This window comes from Passer montanus, unplaced genomic scaffold (assembly GCF_014805655.1).
Source record: "Passer montanus isolate IOZ18808 unplaced genomic scaffold, ASM1480565v1 scaffold25, whole genome shotgun sequence".
Lineage (NCBI taxonomy): Eukaryota > Metazoa > Chordata > Aves > Passeriformes > Passeridae > Passer > Passer montanus.
In genome coordinates, this window is record NW_024367149.1 from 7,086,647 (window position 1) to 7,106,256 (window position 19,610).

Below are 19,610 nucleotides of genomic sequence, written 5' to 3' on the forward strand. Positions count from 1 at the left end.
TGTCAGTTAGCTAGAGCCTCAACAGTTTAATAAGTGCTGTGATGAGTTGGTATCATTTTGGCTTCTTAATTAAAATGCTGCAAGTTACCAGAACAAATATTTTGTAGACCTACTTACCTTCATCAACCAAACTTGTAATGCCATTTAAAAAATCAAATTATTTTTGCAAGATTTATTTTCCACATTAATTTGCAGTTATTGTGTTTCCACTCTTTAATTCTTTTTCAATCAAGTAATGTAGATAATGTCCCATTTTATTACCCAGAATTCTTGTTAGTCTGGCAGGTTGTAATTACCTTGGTCACCCTGTTTACCCTTTTAAAATATGGGTACAATATTTCATCCAGCCCTCTGGAACTTTAACAGTGTTCCAAGATTTATTGAAAATCAACATTAATGGTCTAAAGATACTCTGTGCCAGTGCTTTTAAAACTTCTGGATGCAAGTTACCTGGACCTGCTGATAGCCAGCTTCATTAGCTTCTGTTTAACATCCTCCTCAGTGCTTGTTGTCATGGAATGTATTTCATCATCATCATCACCATCATCATCATCTGATATTTGTGTATCATATGGCTCTTCCCCAAAAACAGACCAGGAATAGTTATTGAGTTCTTCTGCTTTCCCACACTGCTGTCAACCATTTCATTCCATACATGTTGTTAACCTAGGAACAGAGTGAAGACATTATGAAACTTCTTCTTTTCCAGTCTTCTGCAAGTTTCACCACATAGTTTAAAATCCTCTAATTTGTCCTTAACTCTGTTGTTCAAAGATTACTCTGACATAATTTTGAATCCCCTGGAACTCCTAGATGCCAGAGTACACACATTGTTATACACATCTTTGTACTGACCCTGTAACTCTGTGCTGCTCCATGCAACCAGGGCACCTCCGAAGTTCCTTTCTTCTAACTGTGGTCTTTTTTCCCCCTTTCCCATCCCCTGCTTTTTGCAAATTGGAGTATCCTCTTTTCTCTGCTCTTGTTTATGCCTTTTCCTTGGTAGCTTCTCATAAAGAACTGGGAAAAATACTTGGGAAAAGAGGTGGCAAGCTCAATAGCAAGCTGTCATGTGGGATAGTATCAGGCACCATTTCTTATGACAGTGCTGTGGAGGCTCACAGACACGGAAGAACTGCAGATACTTTTTGGAGAGTTTGTAACTTGGATTCTTGTGCCAAGTGAAAGATCATGGTCCATGGTCTTACAGCCTTGCCGTGGCTTGGGATCAAAATGATTGGTTTGGTTTGTACACAGTGTTTCCCACTATCAATATTGAAATGTTTCTTCTTCTAGCAGAGGGAGCACATTGGGAACACAGGACGGGCAATCTCCCCGCTCTCAGCTCAGGTGTCTGGCACCACAACTGCCTGGAGCAGCTCCCTGGAGCTTGTGGAGTTTGCTGCTCCTCTAGATACCTCTCCATTAGGAACAAGTCACAAGGCATCCAAGACACCCAGGAGGAATGGGGGATGAGACCATGTCCCATCACCTTAACTCACAGAGATGATTCCCATTGCTCCTAACTCCTGTTTTGCATGCTTTCATGCTTTGCCTTCTTGCAAAGCAGCCAGTTATGATACCCTTCAGGAAAAACCTCTCTGTGTTCGGTGAGAAGACATCCCAATGAATGGCTGTATCCAGAGGAATAAAAAGTATAACAAAATTATGGTAGTGATATGCCTCTGTGAGACATTCACATGGCAAAGCTATGCACTTGTATGCATTTGGCCAGAGGTCACGGAGTGTTACACCACTCACTCTTTAATTAATTTCCTTTTTTTTTTTTTGTCAGGCATATTGTGTGTTTATCAGTTGGAGGTGTTTCATGAGAACCATTTTGAGGACAGCAATTGTGTATTGCACCAATCTGAACCCCTCATCTGTGCTTCACAAGCATGACAGCACTAATTGCTAAAGAGATAGCAAGTTGGGGTTAACCAGGAATTCTTTATGGGAGTAAATAAATTCCATCTCCATTAACATGCTCCCAGCTATGATGGATGAGCATTTTTTATCTCCTCAGCTATTTGCCCATGGATTGATGATTCAGTTGACTGGGAGAATCTCATATTTTTCGCTTGAAAAGCACACAGTTCCACCAGAATCAATGAATAAACATTAAGTGCTTCCCTTTCATTTCAAGCGGGATGGGCTGATGCTCTTGGAGCTAGGAGGCCTAGATTTTATCACCGGGGCTCATTACACTGCATGCACTGACATATGTGGCAAGTTAATGGAGAAGCCCAACCTGCTGGAAAGTGTTGGCCTGTAAGTGTGAAGGCCTGGGCAGAGGGAATGGCCATGCAGCTGCATTAGCAGCCACCACACTCACCTTTCCCTCCCTCCTGGGCTGACATGGCACTGCTGCAGCTGGGAGATCACACCTGCACAAAGGTGAGGGGACAGCGGCTCCTTCCCATTCCCCTGGCACCAAGGGAGCCTTTCCTGAGGGGGAACCGAGGTGCGGGGTTCTGAAGTGAGGGATGGCGGTTCCTGAGGCGAGGGCTTCCTGAGGAGAGCGATGAGCGCTTCCTGAGGCAAGAGGTGCCTGAAGCGAGGGGTGAGGGGTTCTTGACGCGAGGGGCGAGGGGTTCGTGAGGCGCCGGGCGCTCGCTCGCCCGGCGAGGCTGCAGGCGGCGGTGAGGGCGAGCCGTGCCGGTTCTCAGCCCGGGGCCGGCCGCCCACCCCGGACCGCGGCACAGGCGGGGAGTGACATTTCCCGGAGTTCCCGAGCGCCCGCGGCCAGGCGAAGAGTCCCGCTCCCGGCATGGGCGGCCGCCTCCTCTTGGAGAGAGAACGGGTGATTCTCCGGGCGCGGTGTCACGGTTTGGCGTGCCTGCCGGCTCGCCATCGCGACTCCTGTGGGGAACGAGCGTGCTTGTTTGTTGTTGTTTGGTTGTTTTTTTTTTTTCTTCTCCCCCTCCCCCCCTTTTTTTTTTTTGTGTGTGTGTTGAGTTTATAATTTTTTATTTTTAAATTCTGGAAGCCTCTTTGCTGAGGACTGAACGTGTCTGCCAGCGCATGGCTCCGGGCCTCGCACCTCTCGGGGCGGCTGCAGGCGTCCCGCAGGATGGTGTCCCTCTCCGATTGTGGAGACACTCCACATGAAATGGCGAGATAACACACGTTCGGCTCCCAGCCGCGAGTCCTTCTGACCAGGTTTTGTTGTGGAGCACCACACTGCAGCCGGTGCCCGGAGGCGCGTCCCTCGGCCGCGGGGCACCGGCAGCGCGCGGTGGCGGCGGTGGGTGCCCGGTGCCGCCCCCGCCTCGGTGTGTGTGGCTGCGGGGCCCGCGGGCTCGGCGGGTCCCCGCGGGGACAGAGCGGGCGGCTGTTCCCGCTGTCCGGCCACCGCGGGTGTGCCGGTGCGAACCCCGGCGCCTCGGTGGAGCCGCTGTACCGCCGACAGCGCCCTGGGCCTGCCGGCTCCGGGCGCCCGCTCGCCCCGCCGCCCTTGTCCTCGGCACGCCACCAAGGGGAAGGCAGCGGTCGCCCCCCAGCTCTCCCCGGTGGTGGCCGTGGTCCTTCGAGCCCCCTCCCCGCCGTTCCCCCTCCGTTCCCGGGCATCCGGACTGCGTGACCCGCTCGCCCGGGGCACCTTTCTCCCCGCGCCGGCGATCCCGGGGATGGGGAAGGAGCTGCTGCTCCCCCCGGGACGCGCCGGGAGCGGGGCAGGGCGAGGCTGTGCCCGGGCAGCCGCGGCTGCCGGCCCGGCCAGGGGAGGATCCCTGTTTGCATCTCGTGCCCTTTTTATGGCCTGATCTCCGCTCTCTCCCCGGGCAGGGAATGCTACTTGCTCATCGCGATGTGTAACAAGTCACTCCTGCAATGGTGGTAGTGGTGGAGGGGGATGGGGAGAGCGGGCGGGATGCGTTTTATAACATCTCTAATTACGTGAAATTGTGGTCATGTCTCACTCTAAGAATAACTGGCACTCTTGACATGTCAGACTTTTTGCAGAGATGGGCTAGTTTCTTGCTCTTAAATGTTGTGGCTAAATAGGTGCCTGTGGCAGAACGTGGCTCAAGAAATGTTTTTATCTTCTTAACCAGACAGAGAAACAAGTAGCAGATGGAATTTGATAGACTTTATGTTTTTGTGTTAAGATCTTCTTTACTTATAGACAGGATATTCCTTATTATTTTATGACAGAGGTTTTTCAGAGAGTGTCATTTTTACACATATCTTCATTATTTTCAGATATTAAAAGTTAACTGAATTGCATCAGTCTTTTTATTAAGTGTGATTGTCTCAGATTAGAATTTCTGAATGACTCTGCCCTCAGTTTTTGGGTCCCTACTGAACCCAAACCTGGAAGGAGCCATGTAAAAACAAATAAAATAGTAATAATAAAAAAAGATGTTTTACCTGAATAAAAGCTTTTATTTTCTTTGGGTAGCATTTAGCTGACTAGCCAAGGCTTTAAAACATTGTAATTAACTTCTGTTAGCAAATAATTTTCGATTGCATGGAACAAATCCAGGTTTTAGATACACTTTCAGTGGCTGAGACATCCAAATCCTTTGTTACTGCCTGAACCCTTCGTGTGCTTCTTTTTATAAAGTTACGGCATGTGATGCAAAATGAGAAGAGCAGTCTCCTTGACCCAAGAGAGACAAATTTAAAAATCTCTTCAGAGGTTTGGGGAATCTGAAATGGAAGCTGGAGAAGGGTCTAAAATTTCAAACAAGCCTCCCCCTCTAATTGACGCCCTGACCAGCCCTGAACAAGTTACCATGTTCTGACACACTGTGATTTATTTGCATTGCTTTATGGTGCCTGCTTTAGTGTGTGAGAAAGGAAGAAAGCCACCCCAAAACCGCCGTGCTGACTCCTGATACTGGGTGTTATTTTTGTGTGTTAGCTTTGAGGCAGTTACGAGGCTGGGGATTAAATACTTTCAAACACACACTCAGTTCAGGATCTGAGGCCTGGGGCTAAGGCTGAGATGAAATACAGTTTTTTTAGCTTGGCATAAAGTCTGGCTGTGGTTGTCTCAGGGAACAAAGGTAGAGGCTGAACAAAGATGCAGTATTAAAACTTGTGGCCAAAGAATGATAAGCTTTTAATGTCTGTTGTAGTCTGTCCACTTGCTCTGCCAGCTTTGGCAGAAAACAGCTTGCTTGATTTTCAGTTTACAGGCTATCTATAGAAAATTACCTGGAAATTATTTTGCTGAAGGATTAGAGTGGCCTTTTGCTTTTGAATACAAGTTGGCCAAAAGGAGGTTTTGAGAAGTTGTGTGTTCATGTTTTGTTGATCAGAAAAATCTTTTCTGTATACTAACCTGAGAATCTTCACAATAAAACTGATTTTCTTAACCCAAAATCAGTTGAGGAATGATAGTTTCAGTGCAGAGTTAGTCTGTGTGCTGATGAATCTGTGATCTTTTCCAGAGCACTGTTGTAAGATGCCAGTATATTCATAGGCTTCTTTGAAAGTGTTATATAAAGGCTAATGTTTATTTTTGTAATGTGATTGAGATTAAAGAAATTGAAGGGTGGCCTGTTTATGGTTCTATTTGTGATTCTTTAGGAGACTTGGACTTCTATGTGGACAGAAATGTGAGTTAATATGCTTGGTTTTCCCTCCTGTTGTTTCTCTAAAGCACTGAGAAAGGTACAATGGCACTATAAGTTGACAAAGCTTTTTTTATTGATAAGCAATAGAAAGTCATAAGTAAATGGCTGAAAGTAACTGAAAGTATTGAGTTTTAGCTGACAGAGACAGCTTTTACTCCTGTGTTAGCTGGAAGTGTTGGCTATATCTTGAAATACTGTGAAAATTGTGTCAGTTAATGCAGATAGATAGGATGATATAAAATATATACCAAGGTTCCTTCATTGACATAGAAGTTTCTGCTTGAATTGGAATTCAGGATATGGATTGATACAACTTTTTGAGCTAATGGCTAGAGCAAAACATGCTCTATAGTTATCAGAAAAATTGCACACTGAAAAATCAGTGTGATAAAAGTAAATGACCTTTATCATAATGCACACAAATATAATTTATATGTAAAGAATAATTATTTGTCTTATCTCCATAAATAATTTTATTTTTACATGCAAGTAAAGTACGTTCCTACTTACTATCTGTTTGGCTGAGTTTCACTTAGCTGCTATTCAGGTTGCCATAGCAGACAGATAGAAGAGGAAAAATACTTTTAAGGTGAGTTTATGTGTATTCTTTCACTGAATAATTCCAGTCTGGTTTATTACTGGATTATTCCATCTATAATTACATTACTGCTGTATTGCTGCAAGAGACAAGCAGAGATGGCTAATACTGGTACTCCTTTTTCAGAAATAACAGCTTTCCAAGAAGTACATCAGCATCAAATAGGCTTAACATGAGTGGCAGAGGAAATCCATAAAGTGTCACTTAAGCTATTTTAAAGGTAGTTACTAGAGAAATTGAATTAATTTAAAAACATAGGTTGAAGGCAAGAATGCATGGCCAGGAACTTCAGGGTGTCAACAGAGGGTAAATTGTTCCTTTCCTGTTCTTTCATCCAGATCTGCTCGTGGGAGAGGGGATGTAAAGCAGCAAGTCCAGTCAGCTGAGATTTGCACAGGCATACTTCTGTTACAGTAAAAAAAAAAGGCAAAAAAAAAAGGTGATAAACGATGTGAAAAACAGGTGTGGAGTCACAACCTGTAGATGCTCTGTGTTTTAGGAAGTGTGGAGCTGGAGTGCTCTCTGAAGGGCTCGTGTGACATCTTCAGTCTGAGGATAAACTGAGGCAATAGTTGTGTTAGTTATGAAGGCTGGGGAAAAGAGAGCTTTAGGAAACTTCAGCATTGTTTTGTTTTCACATGAAATTTGATCATTTGGAAATGTCAGTATGCGGCAGTGTGACCATATGTTATGCTTTGAAGTTTTGGTGTTGATGTGTTGAGCTTTTCACATGTTTTGTCCCCCGTGTACATTGAGCAAAGGAAAACATGGACTTAAGTGCTGGATTTCCACTTGCATTGGTTTTTATTTGTCTCTATGTTTCTTGAGTAGAAATGATCAACTTTCCTATGCAATTATTTGCAGATAATGCTAATAGCAATACCCTTCTATATTTTGTCTCTGTGTTGTATGTAGAATATATAAATATTTTTTCTTGCTTGCTATATATGTTAATATTGTTCATACTATACCTCTGATATTTTGATGTCAACCGAAGTTACAAAGCTGTCTGTGAATCAGAGGGGTATCAGTAGTATCAGTTGTTTAAGGGTCCAAAAGCATTCCAGTAAGCTCTGCTAGTGTGTCAGGAATTTAATTACATGCTGCTTGTTTCATATATTCCTTGTTTCCTATTCCTTTCTTCCACTTCCTTTTAATATCCACAGGAAGCTTGATGAACTTTTTATTTTTAAGATCTTGATGGCATAGTGGACTTGAGTAGGGCTTTACATTTGGAAATAGTATTGCCTGTTAACAATTTTTTCAAACAGTTTTGTTGGATTTCTGTTGCAAGTTGGTTCCAGCATAGTGACAGAGGTGGGGAGCTTTCCCATGGAGGCTTGAGGCATCAGGCTGTGCTTTAGGCAGTGCTGCTGAACCCTGTGTAGGGGATGGTTTTGTATGTAAAACAAGCAGTAAATGTGCCTTTGCTGGTGTCTTCCTGGTTTATGGCCTGACTTGAGCTGAACTGATGTTTGCAGTGGTTACAAAAAAGCACTAAAGCCTAATGTACACAAAGCTGGATGTATTTCTTCCTCTGCTGTTTTCTATGTGTAGAAATTTTGTAGAATCACTTTGATAACTATTTTAGAGCTGTTTCCCAGCTATTCTTCATTAGAGGAATTAGGCATGATCAAAGACGCTTGAAGTGTTTTGTGCTTTTCTTTGCTTGAGCTGAGAAGATCCCTTGTCCACTTAAGAGCTAGGAAAGAAATGCTTTATACCAAATTATTACCATGCTGACTGGAAATGTTTCAGAATTTTCCTTATTGAGTACTTGTAGTACAATTTTGCAGAAGAGGGGTTTTTTTGTTAGTAAAATGGTAGCTGGGAGGAACTTGTCATTCCTCTTTCCAGCGTACAAAGAATCCAGAGGACATTTCCTATCAGGTGATAAATTGAAATTAGGCCATACTTGGGTCAGAGATTCGTGTGCGCTCCATCAATTACAGAAGAGCTCTGGCTGCTCTAGTAGCACTTAACAGCCTTCTGGATTCTTGCAGTTTTAAAAACCACTGTAATTAGAAAGTTTTTATTTATTTGACAATATACTGAAGCCTTTTTAAATAAATAATCAAACTCAAACTTCATACACGTTTTGGGTACAACATTTCTATTTTACTCCAAGTTTAAAATTGTGTTTAGGGAAGTAATATGGGTGACATACTTTAGCAGATTCATAGCAGATTACCAGTGGAAGAACATACACTGGTACTTTTTTCCAAAAAGTAGTGTGATGCACTTAAAAGAAGTTGGTAAATGTTCAGTGGAAGAAGAAGATCAAAGAGCTTTCTAAATCACATAATACCTTCTTTATCTGTGAATGACACTGACTATTACAGGAGCTTTTCTTGTTTCCAGGTTCAGTTTTGTTGTGTCAAAACTCTGCTTTGAACTCAGTGTACATGTTGTCTTAGCTGTTTGCACTCCAAGTGTGAACTAGAAGATTGGCTTAGGAACACTAAAATAAAGGCCAAGACATGTGAAACTATGATTTTACGGTGTATGTAGTTACTATGAATTCAAGAAGAATTGGCAAATCATGTGAATATACATCAAATTTATTGCTTGACCAGTTGCCCCATCAGATAATTGGAAATTTGTAAGATACTACATCACAAATATTGTAGGTATTTTCAGATTTGTGAGGTTTTTGTTTCTCAGTTATTGTTTACTGTGCTTCTCTTGCATTTCTTTTAACCCAGTCAATGAAACTGTTCTCTCATCTGTTCCATTTTCTTCTTCAACAGCTTCAATTTTTTTTTTCCTCCCATTTTGAACTGTTGGATTTTAAGAGGAAGGTTGAAGATTGCTGTCAGTAATAGTAAAATATGAGTCCTGGTTTCTGAGGATGTAGATTCCTCTGGTCTTCGTGGTGCACAGACCTCATTCTGATCTTGGGTGTGCCACACATCCAGTATCTCTGAGGTGCACTTTGGTGATGTGTGTGGGGGTGAAGGTAAACCCTGCCCCAGTCATCTGCTGAAGGTGCCTGGCAGAATCAAATTTGTATTCCCACTTCAAGTTCTGCAGCTCTGAGCTTTGCATATCAATTTAAGCAAAATGAAGTTAATCTTGTTTCTCTGCCAGGTTGGGAAGTGCAGTGAGTGAAGTGGTGCACGTTTGGTTTTTCTGCAGGTGTTGTAGAGGAGCAAAGGCAGTGGCTGCTGTGGTTCATTGCAGAAGAGAGGTGGATAATGTGCTGGTGGTTCTTAAATAAGCGTGATATGAAAGAATTTATTTTGTGTGTTACTCCCAGCAGCTGCTGAGTAGGGGTGGTGCTGACCTGTCTTTTTAAGGGGCTTGTTGCCTGACACCATCCAATACTGAGGACAGAGAACTGGCTTGATTAACCTGGGCTCTAAAGAGCTCAGTGGTTCTTGCATTGGGTTAGTGCAGTGTGCTGGAACCAGTAATAAAGGAGCTGAAACACTGGGAATCTGTTCCAGATTGGTTTCTGGTGGCTATGACTTATTTTCCACCTATAGTTCTTTAGATTTTGTGAAAGATTTTGTAAGTAGCAGGGAATTTCTTCCATGATCTGGAGATGGAGAGAAGTATGTTTCAAGTTGGAAGATGTGTTGAATGAGTTTATTACAGTGTAAATCTTATCTGATGTTAAATGTATCCAAGTCCTTGGAGATTCTATATTAGTAAGCATTTTGTTCCACCATCTGTGGAATGAAAGAATCTTGTTTCTCTGTAGGTGTCAATCCTTTTTGCCCCATAGTATCTCTTCCCTTCCTTCCCTCTCTGCATTAATCCCATCTTTCTCACATAACACCATAATTCTGGGGATTTTTTCCAGAGCTGTGTGGGTATTGATTGCCCAGCAGGTTGCTGCCAAAATACATAGAGCAGCTTGCTTTTCCCTTGGAGGGCAGTCACTTGGATTTGCTTTTACTGTGTAGATACTAATTTTCATGACAGATACATATATTAAAATATGAGCATAAAGAATAGTAAATGAATGATATAATCTCATAATTTTAATTTCTATAGGAGATTAGATTAAAGATACAGCACTTGAAAGTGGCAGCATCTGAACACTAAATCAGTGTGTAAGTCCTCTTGTTCATATTACTGAGGCTCTGAATACCGAGCTTTCTTTGTCGGCTGGAGGAGACAAAATAGCTACATAGTTAAAATATACCCAGGCAATCATGCCAATGTAATTTTTTATTCCCTATCTGCACTGTAGTGCAGATAAATGAACATTTAATATGAATTGAGATAATGTAAGAGGAAGGTTCCCTCTTTGTGATTTTTTTTTTCACTTATCCCACAGGCTTTGAAATTGCATTGTGATACTGTAGAAATACATGCTATGGCTTGGAAATAGCTGGCTTCTGAGGCTCGTGTTTTGGAGAGAGAGGCACAGGTTATTTTTTATTTACACCCTTTTTGGGCTATATCCAGTATACAGCTGCTGTTTCTGTTGGCCCAGCCACACTGACAGTCCAGCAGAGCATATTGGTTGTCACTGTGTTACAAAGTGAATGCTGTATTGGTTAATTCAAAATGAGCATTTTAATGGTCTCTTATTTAGTGAACTTGAAAGTACGTGCAAAGCCCACTTCTTAGGTTGTATTATTAACAGATTACTTTAAATAGCATATATAGTGAAACAGCCTCTTAGCTGAAACACCAAATTGCATTGATTGTAGTAATTTCATACTGTGTTTTTGTATAAATGATAAAGGCTCCATAAAACCCCAGCATATTTAATGGGTTTCACAGTTCTTTCTTGATTCTTTTATAAATGTAACTTTAAAAGGTTGTTACTTAAGCATCAGTCCACCTGTGTGTTTTTCTGCTTTCAAGTAATTATATTGGTGTGCTGGTTTAATAGCTTCTACATTGTATTTACCTTGGTCTCACTTAACAAGTCACTTGTAAAATGCATTTTAACCCATCTCTGGAATTTGCTCATAGATTTGCTTTTTGAATACTGCTGTAGAATGAATGTGGGGTTTATTATGATGCCAATTAGAAATTGTTTCTTGAGACTCATGGACAATAGATAGGTGTATATGTAGTGGTTTTGTTCCCTTATTAATTTCCTCTTATACCCCTTGTGGCTATATATTTTTTTTTCATTAAGCTTCATTTTTGTACAGATGGCTTTTAGATGTAATTGTACCTTCTAATTTGAGGAAACAGGCAGTAGTGCCTCCTGTGTAGTTAACAAAACTTGTCTTGGCTAGAGATTTCAAATACTGAGATGCTTGAGGGCAGTGGTCCTGGATGCTGAATACCCACTGTGTATATCTGTCACAAAATGCACTTCAGGCTTCAAGGCTGGGGGTTTAAATGAATTTGTGAAGGAGCTTAATGATGGTCAGTAATGATGAGGAGGGGTAGGAGGCAGGTTGGCAGTTAGGACAGTGTTTTAGGATATGGCTGTTATTTTAACCATTTGGTTTTTTGGTTTTTTTTTTTGCTTTTTTAATGGCCAATCCTCTGAAGACTTCAATTTCTGTTTGCAAAGTGGATGGACCACCATTGCTGTTAGGTTTGCTCCTACTGTTCTTAGTGTCATGTAGTTTATAAGGTTGTTCACAAGTATGTTTATGCCAGTAATGAACAGCAATGTTGGAAGATGAGGTTTTGTATGTTTTTGGGGTTTTTTTGTCAGAGAAAGAAGAAAGCTTAGGTAGGGAGAAAACAAAGGGATGCAGCAAGAAGTGAATGGGGAAGGAATCTGAGAGGGGAAAAGGAGCCCTCCAGATGAAGAAAACAGGAGTGCTACAGGGTAAAGAGGTGGGGATTCATGGCTGAGCTGAATCAAATACTGTCAGTGGACAGAAGTGGCAGAGGTTTCTCAGTTTTGATCTGTCTGAGAATTTGGAGTTGCTACAGTCTGTAAGATTTCTGATAACTGTATTAACACTCGTAACTCATTAATAAGGAAGGCTTTCAGATGTTTTTGGGGTTTGTCTGTTAAGTCTTTATGTCCTGTGACTGCTAACAGAGATAGAGAATTACAGGCACTTAGTATTAGAACTAAAACTCCATGGAGCCCAGCACAAATTTCAGATAGGTGTCCTGATTGCCTCGGTGGCACAGCATATCAGTGAAAAGAAAAAGCTTTACAGTGCACCTAAATGCAAGTTCCTGCCTGTTTCTGGTGGTTAGTGCTCAGTCCCTTCAGCACTGTTGCAAGCATGTTAATGGCCCTGAGCACAGATGAGGTGTGTGCTCAGAAATAGCAGTTTCAGTACGCACTGTTGCCATGGATTATTGAGTTGTATCAAATGAGTTACTAGTTACAGATGACTTAAGACATAATGCACTGTGAGCATCAGCAGTGATGCTAGTTAGATCATGATCACAAACGTGGGAGGGAACTTTGCTACGCTTGACAACAGTGTTTTATAATGTGTTTGGTGTGATATGAATATAAAGGTCTACACAAAATGGGAATTAAGTTACCTACTTAGAGATAATTTCAGGGAGAAGACAGTGTGAGATAAAAGTCCATATTTATTTCAGGGATGTATGGTAATCCAGCTTTACATAACATAGGGTTTGAGAAATAGTAACCGTTTGGTGTCTATAATTATATTTCTTCAAAAAATACATCAGAATTTAGAATGCTGTTGTGTGGCACAGTTATCAGATGAGCAGAGATGACCACAGGAGTGCAGGAAACAAAGCCTGTTGATAAAGGTGCTGTTAGTAGGTGCCTGACTGCTTTCCAGTGGTCTTTCAGAGTTTTTGCCTGTTCGGATGGTCCATTCTCTAAAGAGCAGCTGAATGTATAAATTGTGTTGTTTCCAGCAGCTTCTCTCCCCAGTGGGTACAACTCGGAATTGATGGGCTGGTAAATGGAAGCAAAGCAGTTTTCCCTTCTTGCCCATTGTCCTTTTGGTCTGTCCCATTCTGGTTGTGTGGCAGTTCTGGCTTTTATTATCAGCTTTTGCTCACTGGCACTCGCAAGTGTCAGTCCCACATGAGCTTTATAAAAAAGGACAGTTCCTTAGGAGTTGTAGGCTTTTAATTAGAGATTCTAGGGGACCTCAGTCAGTTCTTCCCTTATTGCCCAAATCTAAGAAAGATCTGAAACAATGTTGAGTCTATTTGGGTTTCATTCTTGTTTCTACCCTACATTGGAAAGGAGAAAAATTCATAAAGTATTAGAATACAGGATTAATCCACTCTGGGATAGAGTGTGCAGCTTTAAATAATTTTATTTTTCAAATGTTTTAAACATCAGAGTCAAAATCTTCTTAAATACTGAAACATAAAAATCATCCCATAAACCTACTTGTTCTATGTGTTTACTTTAGTTTGTGTTTGAATAAAGATAAATAAACAGCTTCAGATCAGTATGTTAAATTGATTAATTTTTGAAAATAACTATGTTGTTACATTGATGACATTACTTGGAACTCATGCACAAATTAAGAAACATGATTTCGTATTAAATTTATGTTTAATGCACTGTGCATTAGCTTTTTGTGGTTTGCAGTATTTCAAATTTGCAAGCTGCCTGAAACAAAGTGTTACAAAACATTAGATGCATAAACCACCACATTTTGCTCTACGAGCATATGAGTAAGCTCAGGAAAGGATTTTTCGCCTTTTTTTTTTTTTTTTTTTTTTTTTTTTTTCCTAGCTGTATTCCTCTGGAAAAACTTGCGTGGAAGGCAGCACTGTGGTGTAAACCTATCTATTTGTTCTTCCCCAGAGCAGGGATGGATCCTTTTGCAGGCATCAGAGGCAGTTACATAAGCAGGAGCTGGTTCCTGTCTCCAGGTGCTGAGGCCTCTGCAGCAGGCTGAGGCTGGGCTTTGTGTCAGGAAAACAAATCAATTGCTTTCTCCTTGAAATAGTAAAAAAGGGTAGGAAATGGAATTCTATTTCTACTGTAGATGGTTATAAAGCAGGTGTCCTTTTCAGTTGAGCTGCTTGTATTTTCTGGAGCACAAAGGTTGATAATGCTGTAGTTGTTCTTGTCTCCCTGTTACTTTTGACTATGATACTTCCTGTAATGCTGCTTTGAAGTTGCTGCTCTTTTGACTGCCTTACTACTGCTCAGGCATGTGTGAATGTCTCCTTATGGAAACTTGGCTGGAGACAAAAGTGGAAATAATGGCTTTAAAATGGCATGGGGGAGAGTCAAGGGAAAAGATGCAAATATTGATGAAATAACTAGAGAGAGTGTTCTACTTTAAGCATTGTCCACCTCTGTTTGTTCAATTGATTGGAAAAAAAGACAATCCAATGCAGCCTTGCAGCAGTTTATCTTTTGTCAGCATTCATGGGTTGCGGGCTGATACAAAGTGTTGTATTACACAGAAATAGCCTGCCATGCCCCAGCCTGCTCTTGGGTGCATTTACATTGAGTGGCAGAAACATCAGCAAATTATAGGAAGTAAAGCTGAAGGATGCTTGGTCATCTTGAGCTTTTGGTGCAGGGAAAGGATTAGCAGTGACTGTATCTTATTTGTATTTGTTACATTTCATTTTTGCTGCTGTATTTAGTATTTCTTATTAAATGGATTTATGGTCAGTTTCAATTGGATTTTTCTAATCTGAACTGTGGTATAGACCATGTATTTTAAAAAACATCTGTATCATTTGCTGAGTTTTCTTTAATAACTTAGAATTCTGAAAGCAATTTTTTTTTTTTTTTTGCTGATTGCATTGAATGACTACTACTTCAATTTATTAATAGAACACTTAATTTTGGAATGCTTAATTGGGGGCCTAATCTGAAGTCCTTGCCATTGCAGGCATTCTCAGGTGTGTGGCAGATACTGCTACTGCTGTGTCACAAACACTTTGTAACGCCTGCCCTTCCCTTCATTTGCCACCTGCTAGATAGAAGGAACTCCTGTTTGGGGACAAAATTGTTGGGCATGTGGCAAACCACCTCTATTCCAAGCATTACATTGTTTGAATGAGGAACCCCCTTTTCCATTTGTGAAGGTTTAGCTTCCAGACTGATTGATCAGATAAAATAATTAATTTTACATTACTGTTGCGTGTCCTGAACTTTCCACCTGTCTCCCCCCTTGTTCAAGTACTCTGATTTCCTGTTCATGTAACCCCCTGCTATGGTATTCCTTGTTGTAGTCTGTATTTTCTTGCAGAGTTGGGGCCTGAACACATCCCCTGTCTGTAGTCTCTGAATCTCCCATCTGATACTTCCAGAGTGTAGACAAGGTAGGAAGTGAAGATACCAGTGTTGAAATCTGGATTTGCATTTAAGATAATGCCTAGTTCAACTAACCTAGCAATAATAAAATGCCTTAAAATGGCTGCAAATGTCTCCCTGCCTACTCAAAGACATCTCCTCACTGGTAGCACATTATAGAGGATCTGTAGTGTAGTTAAAAGTTGGATCTTTGCCAGTAGATGGAAGCATTTTTTAGCATCTCCTCATGCTTTGAGCATTTTTTGCATTTTTTTACCATAGTATCAAAATTGCTTCTTTTTCAGTCTCTTTCCATTTATTATAAGCTATTCCAGTTTTTCCTAGTTCAGATTACTTTCATTTAATGTTGTAAACATTTTTTTACATTCTTTTTGTGGAAGATATTTCTAATTATGTATTTTTGGAGTTCTTTCCTTCTATTCTTCATCCTTTCTTTATTCAGAGCACGTCTCTGCTTGTCAAATTTCTCTTCAATTTCTGTTTTGCTTTTGCAGTAATTGGTAGTCGCCTTCTTGGAGCTCCTGAGGGAAATCAGACACGTAGGGTACAACCAGAGCAGCACCTGAGTGTCACCACTGTAGGGCAGGAGACAGAGGAGTGCAGCCCACCACCAGCAGAAGAGATAAAAAACTGAAATGCTCCAAGTAGCAAAATGGGACAGCAGGGACATGGGCCCTCCTGCATTTGCAGTGATCTTAGGTCTCAGTGGGCCCATAATTTTTAGGTGGAAATGTATGTATTTTTCACAAGTGTGATGGAACCATTTTTTAGCAGTGTGTGTGATTCAGAGAAAACCTAATAATCACTAGGTTATATATTGTTGTGAGTATTCTGGGCTCTCATCTGTAGTTATTTCTTTTGTCCCCAATTTTCATTTAAATATCCTTCTCTTCCATTAAATTCTTATTGAGAAAAGAATTTGGCTCTGTTGCCAACTTGTTCTTTTTTTCCATGAAATCTAAATGTTATAATTTACTTTTCTTTCCTTTTTTTACTTGCTTTTTGTTTAAATATACTACATTCATCTGTAAGCATGCTTTGATTTTTGCATTGATCTTTGTAAGGGGAAATAGCTGCTGAGAGTAAATGTTGAACTGTAAACAAAAAGCTCCAGGACCTCAGGTAATATCTCTTCAAAGCTTACTTTGGAGACTGGCACCCATTGATTGGTTCTTCTCTGTTGAGTGGTTACGCACAAAAAAGTCATTACCTGGCAAGAATGGAACAAGGAAAGAGGAGCAGAGTAAAAACAATGAATAATAAAGCTGTGCCCTGAATATTGCTTGCCTAGAAGGTTTGCAGGCTTAGAGCAGGGGTGTCAGCAGAGCTCGTTTCAGCTGTGGGTTGCTAGGGCTGATCCATTTCTGATCAGGGAAGGTTGAACTCTGTGGTTAATGTATGACTGGTTCATGTGATGTTCATGATGCAGCTGACAGGCCTTGCCATAAATCACAGACAGAATTGTCATTAATTGATCTGTCTTTTCAAAGGGGTCACGAAAACTGAATCATTTTCCTGTACTACAGGCTGGGAGGGGACACTGTGGTGGTACAGAAAACCTTCCCCACTGCCACATGTACTTCACATCCCTTTGAAAAGGCTTATTCTGAGGCCTTTCAATGGAATTAAATTTCGTCCTCTTCTGTTTTTGCATGCATGTGATACCTATCTGAAGAATGTTGTAATAAGATAACATCTACTATTTCCCAGATAACCAAAATTCATTTTCATTTATAGAGGCGGAAATACACACAGCATCAGAAATTTTACTTGTATACAGGAAGAGTTCTGCTGGCATCCAAAGCTGTGGGATTCTAGTTTGAAAACAGTACTACTCAGAGTGCTGCTGTTCAGTTCATTAGTTTCCTGGAATTATTACTGTAGCTTATTTCTGAAAAGAATAATAAACAGCCCTGGGAGAAATTTAGTGTAACACTGAATATTGCTTTCATGCATGGAGAACTGATTTTTTTTTTAGCACTGTTAATTTTGCTGGAGCTTGAAGATTTTTTTTCTAACATATGTTGCAGCTTCATCACAGTACTAATAAATACTTCAACTACCTAACAGGTCAAAATGTCAGTGCTAGCAAACCTTAAAAAATGGATTTGATGTATCTCATTCCTTTTCTTGTTGCACTGTTTGTCATAAACTGGTTTCTGTTTTCTCTGCCCATGGCTGTGTTGGATTTTTGAGCTATGTTGGCTGTTAGGATGCAGCCTGAGAAAATAGGCACCTGACCTATAGAAATGCTGTGGATTGAAGAACAAAAGTTTCTTCAGACTACTTTGTTATTCCTCTTGGGTCCTGTGTGCTATTGAAAGTTGATGTGAGTCTTCTGAGAAGAAGCCTTTAGGAAGTGAAGGGAGTCTAAGATTGTAGGGAGAATAATTTGAAGACAAAACCACTTGTTTAGCTGTAACAAAATCAGTGGGAAGCTGATGAATACAGTTTACAGAATTCAGAGGGCTGTGAATTTTTGTTGACTATCAGAGCTACTAGCTCTTTATTTTTGGAAGGCTTATTGTCGTATAATATAATTGATTTCAGAGGCTAACTTTATAAATTGTTACAGTCAAGGTCATCAGGAATACAAGGACAGGTGGAGTTGCTGCATTACACTGAGGGTTTACAGTTAAGTGAAGAATAATAACAGGTAGGTAGCAGTGTGGTTTTTATTAGCAGCATTTTTCACCAGACTTTTGGAGAGCAATAGTGCACACACATCCCTGAATTCAAAACTGCAGATGTAATCCAAATCATCTGAAGCTTGCAGCATTTGCCAAATATGCCTGTGCTAGCTGCAGTCACGTGTTGAAAAGGACATGGTTTGTGGCAGAATTACCTGTCATAAAATACATGTTTGTGTTTTCTAGGATCAAGTAGAACACCCTGATTCAGCAGAACTGGCTGATTGTGCTGCAGTCATCATGAGAAGGCACAGGGTCATTTGTTCCTTAACATATGTGTAAGAAAAAGGTAAGAGGCAAGTTCTGCTTTAGAATATAATGATTCAGAGTTCTGCACCTCAAATGTTTTTTATGTGTTCTTACAGATACATGTTTATATATGTTATAGGTAAAACGATATCTTTAACAATATACATATACCTTTGTGTATGGATGGATCTCTTATAAAGATGTTGGCAGTATTTTTAGCAATTGTTGTTTCGTTTTTTACTGAGAGTAATTGCCCCATTTTAGAGCAAAGATTGTGTCTTATTTTGTTTGGGAGGGGGGAAGGCGGGCAAAGTCTTTCTCAGCCTGTGCTGTAGCCAGGTCTCATCAGTTCTAAATAAAGCTATTGCTCAACTCAGAACAAAGTGTTCATTACAGCAGAGGTGCCTGACTCGCAGGGACAGGTAACACAGATCGCCGAAGGGAGCTGGAACAAGATGTGCACTTGACCATTGTTTGTTGGGGTTGAAGGAAGTCTTCAGGAGCCCTGGATCTAATAAATCTGTCTGTCCAGTCCATCTGTACTTCTGTGCTGTCGTGCTATGGGGAAATGGCATTTTCTGGATGTGTGATTTTTATCAGGATGAATAAACAATGTCTGATTTCAGTTTGATCATTCCCTTTGTCACTTCCATCTTAGGAGCTTTTCATGGATGTTTTTTATGAGGACTATAATAAACTGAGGATTTTGTGTAGTAAGAGATTACTGAAATGTGTAGGTTCACAGTTTGATATTGAAAGAGTTGTCTCCACAGGACAGCATCACAGAAAATCCTGAAATCCTATTCTGGTTCTTTACATATTCTCTGGTTTTTAGGTCTTTGCTGTGAGGCCAATAGTTGAATGTCAGTATTTCCTTTCAGTGTGTTTTTTTATTACATTGTTTTACTGTAATTATGAGCTGATCATCCACTGTTAAAGACAATTAGAAAGACTAAAGGCTGTCAGTTCCCGTGGTGAAAACATCCCAAGGATAATTTAGGATGTGCAGTGCAGAAGCTCATGGGTTACATAATCCCTTATCATAGAGCCCAACACAAATACGAGTCTGGCTGCTTTGCAGGTGTAACACAAGGCCATTCTCTTGTACAGTTAATTTCCCAGGAACAAACTGGCATGTGGGATATCTGAGCTCTCTTGAGAGGCAGTCTCCAAGGCTAAGCCTCTTTGAAATAACACCTAATTTTAAGGAAGGTGTTTCTGTCCTTTACTTGTGTCCTTCTTTCCCCCACTATTCAGCTGAAGTCTGTGTTGTGTTTGAATGCTGTGATGACAAGGGCAGTAATTCTGGGTAGAAATGACAC

General features: G+C 40.8%; 1 protein-coding gene across 2 annotated transcripts in view; it reads left to right on the forward strand.

Moving 5' to 3' along the window:
* Positions 1–18,225: 18,225 nt before the first annotated feature.
* Positions 18,226–19,610, forward strand: part of ZFYVE9 (zinc finger FYVE-type containing 9) — a 41,365-nt gene continuing 39,980 nt past the window's right edge. Inside the window, exon 1 of one of the 2 annotated variants that reach the window (XM_039711308.1) lies at positions 18,226–18,328. The gene's annotated coding sequence lies outside the window, so the exon portion shown is untranslated. The remainder of the gene's footprint in view (positions 18,329–19,610) is intronic. The other variant, XM_039711309.1, reaches the window with a different exon arrangement.